Raw genomic sequence first — 13,392 nt, forward strand, 5'->3', positions numbered from 1 at the left:
GTTATATATTGCAGCTTACCAATCATTAGATGTGTGGCTGCATTTGTTTTTCTTTTTTTAGGCTTTTTTCCCTCTGTTTTTACCTGCTGATCCAGCTAGTAATACACCACCTGTAGAGTGCCATCCAATCTCCAGCTAATACTTAAAAGTGGTTGTAAACTCTCCCTGAAAACTTTGTCCCATGTAAATCAGCATAAAAAACCCTAATGAACAATTCTTGTAGATATCTCCTTACTTGCTTAGTATTGTTCTAATCCTTTTTTTTCTTTAGAATGACTTCACTGAACATGCCCAGATCTCCCCTGATTTATGGCACACTCTTTGTACTTGTCTTTCTATTATCAGATCTTCCTACGGCACAACACTGAAATCCCACGAGACTGCATAATCACTCAGAGCTTCCTACTACACCCCATGTGACCATGTGACATCACATGGAGTGTTAACTTAGGCATTGGAGAGGAATTACTGCAGCCTTATCAGCTGAAGCTGATAAGACTGACACAGGCAAACACTAGATAACACTAGATACTGTGGACTCAGAAAACAATACTTGAGATGGTGCTGCCTTACCCCTGGAAACAAGTTTTTTTAAAGTTTCTTTAAACAGTAAGTAATATGCGATTTGGGCTGGATTACAGTGGCTATAGTTTGATAATTACTTATTATAATGGACTAAATGAAAAGCAGCATCAGAGTGGGAGAGTTTACTTCCTATTTAATAAGCAGTTACAGGAAACAAATGCAGCCATCACATCTAAGAATTGGTAAGCTGCAATATAATATTTGCTTTCGAGTTTACCATTGCTTTAAAATGTTATAAAATTTCCTTTCCAGTTCAATCTGCAGCTCTGTAACTTTCTGTAAAATTTCATGCAATTTGGCAACCTGGAGTAAGCAATTCTGTTTACTGTATTTGCCTCATAGTGTAATTTCCTGCTTGTGTGATTGGCTCACTGATTTTTCCCCAGAAGTCTGAACTAGGATACAAGTTAAATTTTAGGCATCCTCTGCAACAAAAATGTAATATTTGTCGAAATACTCCTTAAGATTTGACTACTTCTAAAGGGATGCAGACACTGCAACTTTTCTCATAAGAACACTTAAAGTTCACCAGGCGATTATAATAACCAGACTCTCCCATTCAGAATCAGTATCCAAAGGATATGGTCAAGCAAAAAGCTATTCCTTTAGAGCAGAAGCATATGGGAATCTGCAACAGAGGTTGTTAACCACGTCCTACCCGTAAGGACATCGGGTAAGGATGCCCTAGAGTTTCAGTGGTTATACCAGGATGATGCATGCAGCTGCAGCAACATTTTTGGCCGGTGATGCTCTTTAATGTGAAACCAATACTAGCTGCTAACTAGCTGTTGGGTTGCTTTTACATAAGGTAAAAGGGGACCCCCCCTCGTTGCCTTCCAGTGCCTTTCCGGGCTCTCCCTTCCCACTGGGGAGCCTGAGAATGAAGTTTTTGTCACCAATTTATTTTTTTACTGTCTTGGACTATATTTTATATATAGAAGTATATAGAAGTCCACTCCTTTTAGAGTGGACTTCTAACGTGGATAACTTTGCACTGTATATATATATATATATATATATATATGTTTCTACACATCCACGTATATTTTGCACATGTTTTTAATGTCTAAATATTAGATATTTTCATTTGGCTTTAACAACATTTGTATTTAGCGCTGCACCTTTTCACATATCCTCTGTTATTTACAATTGTCATTTGTGGTGCTGGCAGCAGCGTTTTATCACACTGACAGCACGGTATTTACCAAAAATCTTTAGATGGGTTTGTTCACAACAAAAATGGAGCTACCCCTTAAAAGAAAGCTTTTAAGATAAAAATGAGTTTCTTTTAAATTAAGAATATTCATGTTTTGTCTGAAGTGTAATTTAGTCAGTAATGAAAGCTGCTAGGCAAATATTTCAGACACTAAAATCAAGAGCTTATGCATGGCAAAGACCATCTGTACTTTGGCATGGGATCGTTGCTTTTCTAGGTATTTTGGAGGACTGCTCTGGGACCTTTAGCAAATTCAGCCAAACTCGAGAGTCCAAAACATAATGTACAATGCAAATGTTTGTAATTTTTCACTGCTTACATAAGATTCATGCCCGAAATAATTGAAGTATACATAATGAGCTTATAGTGGGAACATGTTGGGGCTGGCTATCATGTTCTCTAGAATGTTCTCTTGTCATGGTCTAATGTTCAGGCGAAACAAATGCACAATGGGAGTACAAATCATTCTGAACTTTCTACTGCTTGACAATTTACCTTTGTTTCTTGCTCAGTATTAATGTTGTAGGATTTTTGTTGCCTTGTTGCCCTGCTAACACTGAGCAATATGAGAAACCTCCAAAAAAAAAAGGAATCACTTCGTTTTTGATTCCCCATCTACTTCAAAAAAGGGAAATAGAAAATCGTGCTGCTTCTTCTTACTGCAAGATTTGGTTATACACGTGACAGAATGTGAAAGATCTGGCCTTTCTGTGCCAGCACCACAAAAACTGTGATTCAAGGACTTTATATAGACAGAGGGGTAGTTATTGTGCTCATCTAAATGTGGGCATTTACATACAGATGTCTCACCAAGAATAATAGATGCTGTGATATCATCCCACCCTTAAATTAAATTAGTAGGTGCAGAACAAGTAACTCTTATTTGCAGATGCTTCAGCCACGAGATATAGTATGTATGCTGCTGTGGGGATTAATTTAACATTTTGGATTAGGTTATTAGGGTTGGAGGTAAAGGATCATTCCCCACACAAGCCAATGTTTACGCAAGTTTAACCACATTTAACCAGATTTAATTCTAAGAACAGCCAAATGGATCAAGGTCAAAGACTTTCAAACATTTTGTAGAATTGGTAGAAAATGTGGGTGGTTTGTTGAATTCATTCTTTTGGTTGAGTTGCCACTTGAAAGCCAGGTAAAAATGTCTGGTATTACCTTAATTGTCATGATCTTAAATATAATGAACCCACAGATGAGTGGGTGATTGTGGGATTCTCCAGTACAGGGAGTCTAAGGGCCAGCTGGGGTGTTCCACCAGGGATGCCCTCATGGAGGCTTGGCTCTAATGTAAGAAGTCTAACCTGCACTAGCAGAAATAGTCAGGCTCAGATTACTACCACTGGCAGTGGAGAGGACAGCAACCATGTGGTAAAGAGGAAATAAGGACTGTGGACCTCTCTGGAGCAATTGAGTACATGGTTCTGGAGCATGTAGTGTGAACAGCAGACCAAACCAGGCAGAAAGACTGCAAACCACACTGAAGCAAGCAGGATCACAGGTCTGGAATGGCCAGATAAGCAGTGGGCTGAACCAGGCAACAAAGACTGCAAATTACATCAGAGCAAGCAGAAATAAGGGTTTGGGAGTGCATTAGACAAACAGTGGGCTGTTAAAATAACATGTCAACCGCTATCAGGGATTTAGCCGTTCCAGGTTTGACAATGATATTCCTGCGGTCTCTCTTTCCCCTTTTCTCTCATTTGGTGGTCTGTATATGTAGTTTTCCCTGAGTTATGTTGCCACTCTGAGCCCCTGCATGGGCAGTTTTTCTGCCTTTCTGTTTTTCTATTACAAATAAAAATATTTGTACCGAAAATAACTTGCCAACCTTGAATGAAGTCTGGAACACTGGTATCTTTAACAGCCTTTTTACTAATTTCTGATGGATTAGTATTGCATGCATCCTCAAACTCTAGTTTGCTTCAATATAAAAGAAGGGCAATTGGCTGTCAGTGACCAAGACATTTTGGGAGATGTATTTGATTGTTAGCAGTCAGTGATCGGGTACATTTGCTCTGGTGTTATCCTTTTGAAGGTATTCAAGAGTGTCAGCCAAAGCTTATTTTTCTCCCTTTTGAGAAGAAAGTTGTACTGTGATGAAATAATTACATACGTGCCAATTAAACCACAAGATGCAGAATTTATGTAAACAATAAGTAATACACTAAAATAGTTTGGAAATAAAAGATACTTTACACATTTATTTATAGACTCGGTTGTCAAAGGAAAATTGCAAGGCTTCTGCTCATGTGACTTGTGAAGTGCTTTATTTATTTTTATTTTTTTTAACTTGGCAATTGTAGTGGATTAATGCATTTAAGACAAATTGAAATTCATGACTCCCTATTAGGAACAAACTTTATATATAGCTAATGTTCTGCAATTTCTAATTAATGTTTTAAATTATACTGTTTTAAATCTGGATTTAGGAGGTCAATGGTGTTTACCAACCAGTCCTGGAAATTTGATTCATGCTGTGTCTAAAACTCAGTCATGTTTGATTACAGGATAATCTCCTTTTTCTTTTCTTTCCTATTCCTTTCTTCTCTCTCTCTCTCTCTCTCTCTCTCTCTCTCTCTCTCTCTCTCTCTCTCTCTCTCTCTCGCAGTCATGTTTAATTACAGGATAGATTCCTTTTCCTTTTCATTGCTTTCCTTTTCCCTCTCCCTCCCCCTCCCCCTCCCCCTCCCCCTCTCCCTCCCCCTCTCCCTCCTCTCTCTCCCCCCTCTCTCTCGCCCTCTCCCCCTTCCCCCCTCTCTCTCCCTCCCCCCTCTCTCTCCCTCCCCCTCTGTCTCCCCCCTCTCTCCTCCCCTCTCTCTCACCCTCCCCCCTCTCGCTCGCCCTCCCCTCTCTCTCTCGCCCTCCCTCCTATCTCTCCCCTGCCCCCCCTCTCTCTCCCCCTCCTCCCCCCCTCTCTCTCTCTCTCTCTCTCTCTCTCTCTCTCTCTCTCTCTCTCCCTCTTTCTTTCTTGTTCTCTCTCTGAAACTAGGTCATGTTTGATTACAGAATAATCTCCTTTTTTTTTTCCTCTCTCTCCCTCCCCTCTCTGTCTCTCTCCCTCCCCCCCTCTCCCTCTCTCTCTCTTTTCCTCTCCCCCCCTCTCTCTGTTCCTCTCCCCCCCTCTCTCTGTTTTCCTCTCCCCCTCTCTTCCCCCCCTCTCTCTTATTTCCTCTCCCCCTCTCTCTTTTCCTCTCACCCCATCTCACTTTTTTCTCTCTCCCCCACCCTCCCGTCTCTCTCTCTCCTCCCCCCTCTCTCTCCTCCCTCTCTCTCCTCTCTCTCCCCCCCCCTCCCCCCTCATTCTCTCCCTCTCTCTTTCTTTCTCGTTCTCTCTCTGAAACTTGGTCATGTTTGATTACAGAATAATCGCCTTTTTTATTTTCCTCTCTCCCCCCCCTCCCCCCTCTCCCTCTCCCCCCCTCCCTCTCCCCCCCTCCCTCTCCCCCCTCCCCCCTCTCCCTCTCTCCCCCTCCCCCCTCTCCCTCTCCCCCCCTCCCCCCTCTCCCTCCTCTCTGTCTCTCTCCCTCCCCCCTCTCTCTCCCTCCCCCCTCTCTCCCCCTCTCCCTTTTCCTCCCCCTCTCTCTCTTTTTTCCTCTCCCCCTCTCTCTCTTTTTTCCTCTCCCCCTCTCTCTCTTTTTTCCTCTCCTCTCTTTCTTTTCCTCTCCCCCCTCTCACTTTTTTCTCTCTCCCCCACTTTTTTCTCTCTCCCCACTCTCTGTCCTCTTTCTCCTCCCCCCTCTCTCTCCTCCCTCCCCCCTCTCTCTCCCTCTCTCCCTTTCTCTCTCTCTCCTCCCTCTCTCTCCTCCCTCTCCCTCCCCCCCTCTCTCTCTCCCACCCTCGCCCCTTTCTCTTGCCCTCTCCCCCACCCTCCCCCCTCTCTCTAGCCCTCTCCCCCCTCTCTCTCGCCCTCTCCCCCCTCTCTTTCTCGTTCTCTCTCTGAAACTTGGTCATGTTTGATTACAGGATAATCTCTTTTTTATTTTCCTCTCTCTCCCTCTCCCCCTCCCCCTTCTCTCTCCCTCTCCCTCCCCCTTCTCTCTCCCTCTCCCTCCCCCCTCTCTCTCCCCCCTCCCTCTCCCTCTCTCTCTCTTTTCCTCCCCCCTCTCTCTCTCCCCCTCTCTCTCTTTTTTCCTCTCCCTCCTCTGTTTTCCTCTCCCACTCTCTCTCTCTTTTCCTCTCCCCCCTCTCACTTTTTTCTTTCTCCCCACTTTTTTCTCTCTCCTCCACCCTCCCCCCTCTCTCTCCTCCCTCTCCCTGCCCCTCTCTCTTCTCCACCCTCCCCCCTCTCTCTCCTCCACCCTCTCTCTCTCCCACCCTCCCCCCTCTCTCTCTCTTTTTTCCTCTCCCTCCTCTCTTTTTTCCTCTCCCCCTCTTTCTTTTTTTCTCTCCCCCTCTCTCTTTTCCTCTCCCCCTCTCTCTCACGTTTTCTCTCCCCCTCTCTATAACGTTTTCTCTCTATCACGTTTTCTCTCTTCCCCACTTTTTTCCTCTCTCCCCCACTTTTTTCCTCTCTCCCTCACCCACCCTCCTCTCTCTCCCCCACTTCCCCCCCCACCCTTCCCCCTCTCTCTCCCCCACTTCCCCCCCCCCACCCTTCCCCCTCTCTCTCCCCCACTTCCCCCCCACCCTTCCCCCTCTCTCTCCCCCACTTCCCCCCCTACCCTTCCCCCTCTCTCTCCCCCACCCTCCCCCTCTCTCTCCCCACCCTCCCCCTCTCTCTCCCCCACCCTCCCCCTCTCTCTCCCCACCCTCCCCCTCTCTCTCCCCCTCTCTCTCTCTCCCCTCTCTCTCTCCCCTCTCTCTCCCCTCTCTCTCTCCTCCCTCTCTCTCCTCCCTCCCCCTCCCCCTCTCTCTCCTCCCTCTCACTCCTCTTTCTCCTCCCTCTCCCCCCTCTTTCTCCTGCCTCTCCCCCCTCTCTCTCCTCCCTCTCCCCCTCTCTCTCCTCCCTGTCCCCCCTCTCTCTCCTCCCTCTCCCCCCTCTCTCTCCTCCCTCTCCCCTATCTCTCTCCTCCCTCTCCCCTATCTCTCTCCTCCCTGTCCCCCCTCTCTCTCCTCCCTCTCCCCCCTCTCTCTCCTCACTCTCCCCCCCTCTCTCCTCCCTCTCCCCCCCCTCTCTCCTCCCTCTCCCTCCCCCTCTCCTCCCTCTCCCTCCCCCTCTCCTCCCTCTCCCTCCCCCTCTCCTCCCTCTCCCTCCCCCTCTCTCTCCCCCTCCCCCTCTCTCTCCCCCCTCTCCCTCCCCCTCTCTCTCCCCCTCTCCCTCCCCCCTTTCTCTCTCCTGTCTCTCCCCCTGTCTCTCTTCTCCCCTCCCCTCTCTCTCTCTCCCTCCCCTCTCTCTCTCTCCCTCATCCTTTTTCTCTTTTTCTCTCTCTCCCCAGCCTTGCCTGTTCTGAGGGCTTGTTACATCACAATTTCTGCATTCCAGATGCATTTTTGTATACGCATTGATGTGCAATTTTTAATGCATTCCAAAGCATTTTTTTGACATTTGCCAAATCTTTTTTTTTTTTTTTTCATTGTGCACAATGTGCTTTCCTGTGTGTTTTCATGGGTTTTTATGCATTTCTGACAAAAAAAATGCAGCAGGTTGTACTTTTGTTGAAATCATGGAAATTGACTGCACTGGTGTGAACTAGGGTCATTGGACTACATGGCAAACACTGTGCATGCATTCTGGGCACAGTTTAAGGCCCCATTCACACTAGCGCGTTTTTTGATGCATTTTGCATTTTGCAGAAATGCACGGGAATTTTTTAACATGGGTTCCTGTGGAACATGTTCACATCAATGCTTTTTTGTATCTCAGCGTTTTTGGAAAGGGTCGGGGACTTTTTTGCATGCAAAAAGCAGCGTTTTGCATGTAATGGTTTTCAATGGACAAGCATCAAAAACGCAAGTGCTGCGTTTTTGCAGCGTTTTTGATGCGTTTTTGGTGCGTTTTTGCCGTTTTTTTTTTTTTTGTAATTTTTTTTTAAGACTGTAAAAAAAAAAAAAAAAAAAAAAAAAAAAACGCAAAACGCAAATCGCGGCAAAAACGCCACAAAAACGCGGCAAAAACGCGGCTCAAAAACGCGGCAAGCATGAAAAAAAAACCTCCAAAAACGCTCAAAAGCAACATGCATAGGTGTGAATCGAGCCTAAAAATGCACTGGAAAGCATCTGTTGTGAACCAGCCCTAAATAGGGCACACTTTTGGTAGTTGTTTTTAGCAGTTTTGAAAAGCTTTTTTTTTCTTTTTTATGTCTTGCATTACAAATGCATGCAATAGTTTTTTTTTCTGCCTCTTCACACCCTTGCGGCTAAACTCCTCTAAAAACCTATGTGTGCATGGACACAGGCTAACATGCAGGGGCTTTCAGAGGCAGAAAAAAAAAACAGACACTCCCAAAAGCAAGGTTAAAAATGTCCAGTGTGCATGAGGCCTAAGGCTTGGTTCACACTGCCGCCACTTACGGTGCAACTTTGCCAGGCGATTTGAGTACTACTTGATGCAACTTTGAAGAGACTTTGAAGCAACTTTTGGGAAAAGACCTGGGTAATCTTCCTGTAATGTCGGATCCAAATCACATCAATATAGATGAGGATCCAAATTAGAGAAGACTTCCATTAAAGTCTATCTACACAAGTCGGATAGAAGTCGCCTTGAAATAGTACAGGAACCGTTTCTAAAGTTGGAGCGAGTTGAGTAGTGCTAATTAAGACAGCTCTGATTGATTAACATGGAATTTCACATGAATTTCACACGCAACTTGGGGTCTCACAAGTTGGGTCCCAAGTTGCCGCAGTGTGAACCAAGCCTAAGTGAGAGATAATCTATTTAAATCCTGAATCTTGCTAACACTTTTTAAGCAGTTATAACAGCAGTTTTCTTTTTATATGTTATATCAATATTGTAAGCATCCATGTCAGTGTTACATGGTTTATCCCAACCTCTGTAACTGAAACCTTTGCTGGACAGCCTGACTTGTTAATAAAAGTTGAAAAATTATGCAGTAAGGGCTGGTTCAAAACAGAACGTGGTGCGGGAAAGGCACTTTCAATGCGTCTTTGCCGCACCGTGGTCAAAACGCACTGCCTTTGTGATCTGCTGCGGGTGGCAATAAATTGTTAATGGCGCCCCAAACACAGCTTGCAAATGCAGTGCATTTATGGGTCCTGGGTACCTATGAGCACCATACCATTTGGTGCAGCAAATTTTTTAAAAGTAGTGCATGCACTACTTTTTGTGCAGTTTCAGTCCATGTAAGGGCTGAAAATTGCACGGCAGGGTAGCGCACAGGAATTGCACGGGAAAGCGAGCCGCCTTCCTGTGTGATGCTAGTGTGAACCAGCCCTCAGGCCTGGTTCACATCTATGCAGTTTCTGATGGCTGCGTTTGCTCGGGCACAGCAGTCCATTCATTTGAATGGGCTGCTGTACTTTCAAAAAATGCAGAAAAAGGTCCCCCTGCACCTTTTCCAAAAACGCGGGCGCAAGAAAACCACATAGCACAGTGCGGTTCCCAGTATGAGAAACCGTGCTGTGGTTTACAGTTCATGGGGGTGCCATTAGGAGTAATGTCACCCCCACCCCCACTCATCTCCTAAGAAGCAGTACTCGCTCAGATGTGAACCTAGCCTTTCTGGCAGGATCAACCGGTAATAAACTGTTACAGAGGGGACTTAGAAAAACAAAATTTGCTGTGTTAATGCTCTATGATATATATCATTCTTATTTACCCATAGTTCATCTTTAAGTATTTTCCATTAGCATAACTCAATATCTATTACGCATACTGTATTATTTCATCCAGTCACTAGAATGTATATATATATATATTTTTTTTTAACGTAAAACACCTTTCTTGACAAAAATGTGATAAAATTGTTATGGAAATGCAATTATACAAATTCATAAAGCTTACCTAGCCATTTATGATAATGCAGCGCCTCAAATTTATAGTATTAATGTTCCACTATGACTCCATGCATTGTCATGGAAACTGTCTATGTGTAGACTATCTCAGTGGAATGAATTTCTTTAAAATGCCAGTAATGAGTTAATTTTTTAGCATTAGTCTTCCAAGCTGAAGAAAACCTAGAGAAACACTGAAGATTTGTGTGTTGATTTCCAAAATTGTCATAATGAAAGCATTTAAATTCATCGAAAAACAAAGCAAAATAATGAATCTTATTATTCCCATGCCTGATGGCATCTGGTACATTTGTATTATTGGAATAATACTTTAAAAATCGAATAAAATAGACTAGCTTGCAGACTTTATATGATAGTGTATTTTAGAGCTGAACTCCATCCAAGCAGCTAAATAGTTAAAATACATATGTAAGAGATCTTTTACCTGCCAAAGGATTTGTGCTTTTGCCAATCAGGTCCTGAAATTTGGACAGCTCTGCCCACAGCACAGTCCTGTTCACTAGGTGAGGGGATCTGATTTTTCTCTGCTGCAGTTTCACTTTCACTTACAAATCCCCACTCCCCTGTGACTGAACCATGAAAGGACAAGCAGCACACTAATGAGCTTATCTTTCTGTCTCTGCTCCTTCCTTCTTTTAGCAAGTTTCTTGCATCTCAACACAATACTTTGGGTACTTTGTGCTACTTTTCCCTTTTCTCTCTAAGCTCTGCTATACAAGCTATTCTGTGGACTGCAGCAGGCTGATACCAAGTCAGATACTTTTACCTACACTGATTGAATTTATATGAAACGCATTTAACCACTTCCCGCCCGGCCACCGCACATAAATGACAAGCATTTTTCTGGGAGGATGTACCTGTACATCCTCCCAGAACAGATACCTGTGTGCAGCCTCAGGGTCGCGCCGTGGCATGATCTGTGACCACTGTATTTACTGGACACAGTGGATTACAGATCGGGGTACTGGACTGGTGCTGGTACCATGTGATCACTGTGGCCAATCACAGTGATAACATTACCAGTAGTAAACAATGGCTTTTATTCATGACGCTATTGCTATAGTGGTAGAGGGCCAATTACAGCGGTCCTGTACCATGTGATTGCTGTGACCAATCACTGCTATCACAATCGTACTCAATGGCTACATAACTGCAGCTGGAGGTTGTCAGAAATGATATCTTATACAGCCATTATGGCTGTAAAACCAACAAAACATATCCAGATCTTTCCCTCAGAGCAGCACAATGTCACTATGGTGACACTGTATTGCTCTGATGAGAGTATGTAAAAAACATTGTGTGTGGGTATACATATATATTTTTTTTTATTTTTGTTTTTTTACATACTTTTACCAGTCAGTGTCCTTAATCATTGTCACCCATTTACAATGTCCCCAATCACCGCCCCATTAGTTACATTGTCTGTGATCTCCACCACACTAGTTACAGTGTTCATAATCATTGCCATACCAATCCCAGTGCCCTTGAACACCACCACACCAATCATGGCGTCCCTGATGACCACCACACTAGACATTTTGTTACCATAAGGGCTTGTTCATATGTGCAGTGCTCTGTGGAAAGGGATCCGTGTTCAGATCGCTCTTCAGAGAGCATTTGACAGGCAGTGGGGAGGCATTTTATCACCACTTGCTTTAACCCCTTGGACACCTCCATTCACTTGAATGGGTTGCGCTTGGCAGGTGTACAGGAGGTATAATTTCTGCCATGTCTGTGAAACAAAGCATCACAGCTGCAGCATGTGTACACCCCGGCTGCTGTCTCTGCAGCTAAAGGAGGTTGGAGTTGAGGGGCCATAAAACCGCAGCTCAACTGCCAGCTTTTACCACCCCCAAACCTAACGTGTGAATGAGTCCTAATGGTGCAGCCAGGCATAGTTCTTCAATCATATAAGACAAGATAAGTGCAGCGCAATAAAAACAATAAATGAATAAAAAGTCCCCAAAATTGCAATACAAGCAGATAAAATGTGTTTTTCAGTGGCCAGAGGAGATACGATCCAAGGGCAATACATATGTATGCGCTTACCAGAGGCTGTGGACCTCTGCACAGCAGAGGTCAAACTCACGTATATCCCCTCAGGGATGATGGTGTCTTGGATGCTGTCACTGGAGCAGAGTCCACTCTAGGTATCCGGATCAGGGTGTCACAGGCATCACAGGTTGTTTGCGCTGATTGCCATCCTACACAATAGTTCTTCAATCACCACCACACCAACCACAGTGTTGCCAGACTAGTGTAACTTGAATCAGTGTTCCTGATTGCCATCACACCAGACCAGTGCAGCAAGCAACAGTTTTTCTGGTCACAGCCACACCAGTACCAGTGCCACCAGACTAGTGTTTGCAAGCAACAGTTCTTATCACCACCACCAATGTACGCCAGCAACAGTGTTCCTGATCGCTGTTACACAAGTCCCACTGTCACCAAACCAGTGGAGCTAGCAACAGTGTTCCCAATCACTGCCACACCAGTGCAGTGTTGCCTCTGCCTGCTACCTGTACTAACCCTGTCCTGTGAGTTGATCATGTTTCTGCCTGCTGCCTGGGCGGATTCCTTGCCTGTTTGTTGACCATGTCTCTGCCTGTGTGTAAAATAAATAATTTTAATTTTCTTTTTGCATTAGCCAAAAACTTGTGGCAAAAAATGAAGTCTTCAAAACACTCACCATGCCTCTTAAAAAACACCTTGGGGTTTTTACTCTCCAATATGTGGTCATGTTGTGGGTGTTTCCACTGTCCTGGTGCTCCAGGGCCTCCAAAAATGTGATAAGTAATCAGGAAATTAGATGCATCATTTTTGCCCCTAGAAACCTAGAAACCCTGAAGGTGCTCCTTGGATGTTGGGCCGCTCTATGTGGCTAGGCTATTGAAAAGTCTTACATATGTGGTATCCCCACACTTGGGAGGAGTAGCAATATGTGTATTGGGTTGTAATTCTAAGTATGCCTATGTTGTGTGTTAGAAATATCATATTAATTGACAACTTTGTGTAAAAAAAAAAACACATTTTCATTTTCTTTCCTGCATTTCTAAAAACGTTTACATTTTCAAAAGACTCGCTATGCCTTTCAGAAAATACCTTGGGGTGTTTGCTGTAACTGTAGTCTGCGACACAGTGACAGCTTCAGAAAGCAAGTTTGTAAACAGACCTCAGGTGATCACCATGATTGGCCGTGTATCAGTGACCACATGATCGGGAACCACTCTGACTGGTTCACGATTATTAGTTTAGGATTTTTTTTTTTCGGAGCCATGGGAATCCTGGTAGTAAGATATTTGTGACATCTCGTTCTATTTGCACCCAAAGTTTGGATTTAGATGGGAGAATTCATAAAGGGTGTCATAAGAAATGGTGCTTGTAGTGTACTGTGATAGGTACTATCTGTCATGTCTGCACTGAGGAAGCACTGATGATCAGCATCTCCCTTCTATGATGTATTCATGTATTTTTTTTTTGTTTTAGTAAATGGGTTTGGAACTAGAGGCAAAACAGTAATTGAAAACATTCAAAGTGTTTGAAGCTAAAATTGACTATGAAATTGTACTCATTGTTTTTTGACCAAGGTAGCTTTTGAATTAACTCTGGATTAAAACACTCAAATTAACTAAATGTCAAAATGTATTTATATTAATATATTT

General features: G+C 44.0%; 1 protein-coding gene across 2 annotated transcripts in view; it reads left to right on the forward strand.

The window, feature by feature from the left end:
- The window catches only part of FIG4 (FIG4 phosphoinositide 5-phosphatase), a 444,470-nt gene that overhangs the window by 200,135 nt on the left and 230,943 nt on the right, over nt 1-13,392 (forward strand). The window lies entirely within an intron of this gene.

This window comes from Aquarana catesbeiana, linkage group LG04 (genome assembly GCF_042186555.1).
Source record: "Aquarana catesbeiana isolate 2022-GZ linkage group LG04, ASM4218655v1, whole genome shotgun sequence".
Taxonomy (NCBI): Eukaryota; Metazoa; Chordata; class Amphibia; order Anura; family Ranidae; genus Aquarana; species Aquarana catesbeiana.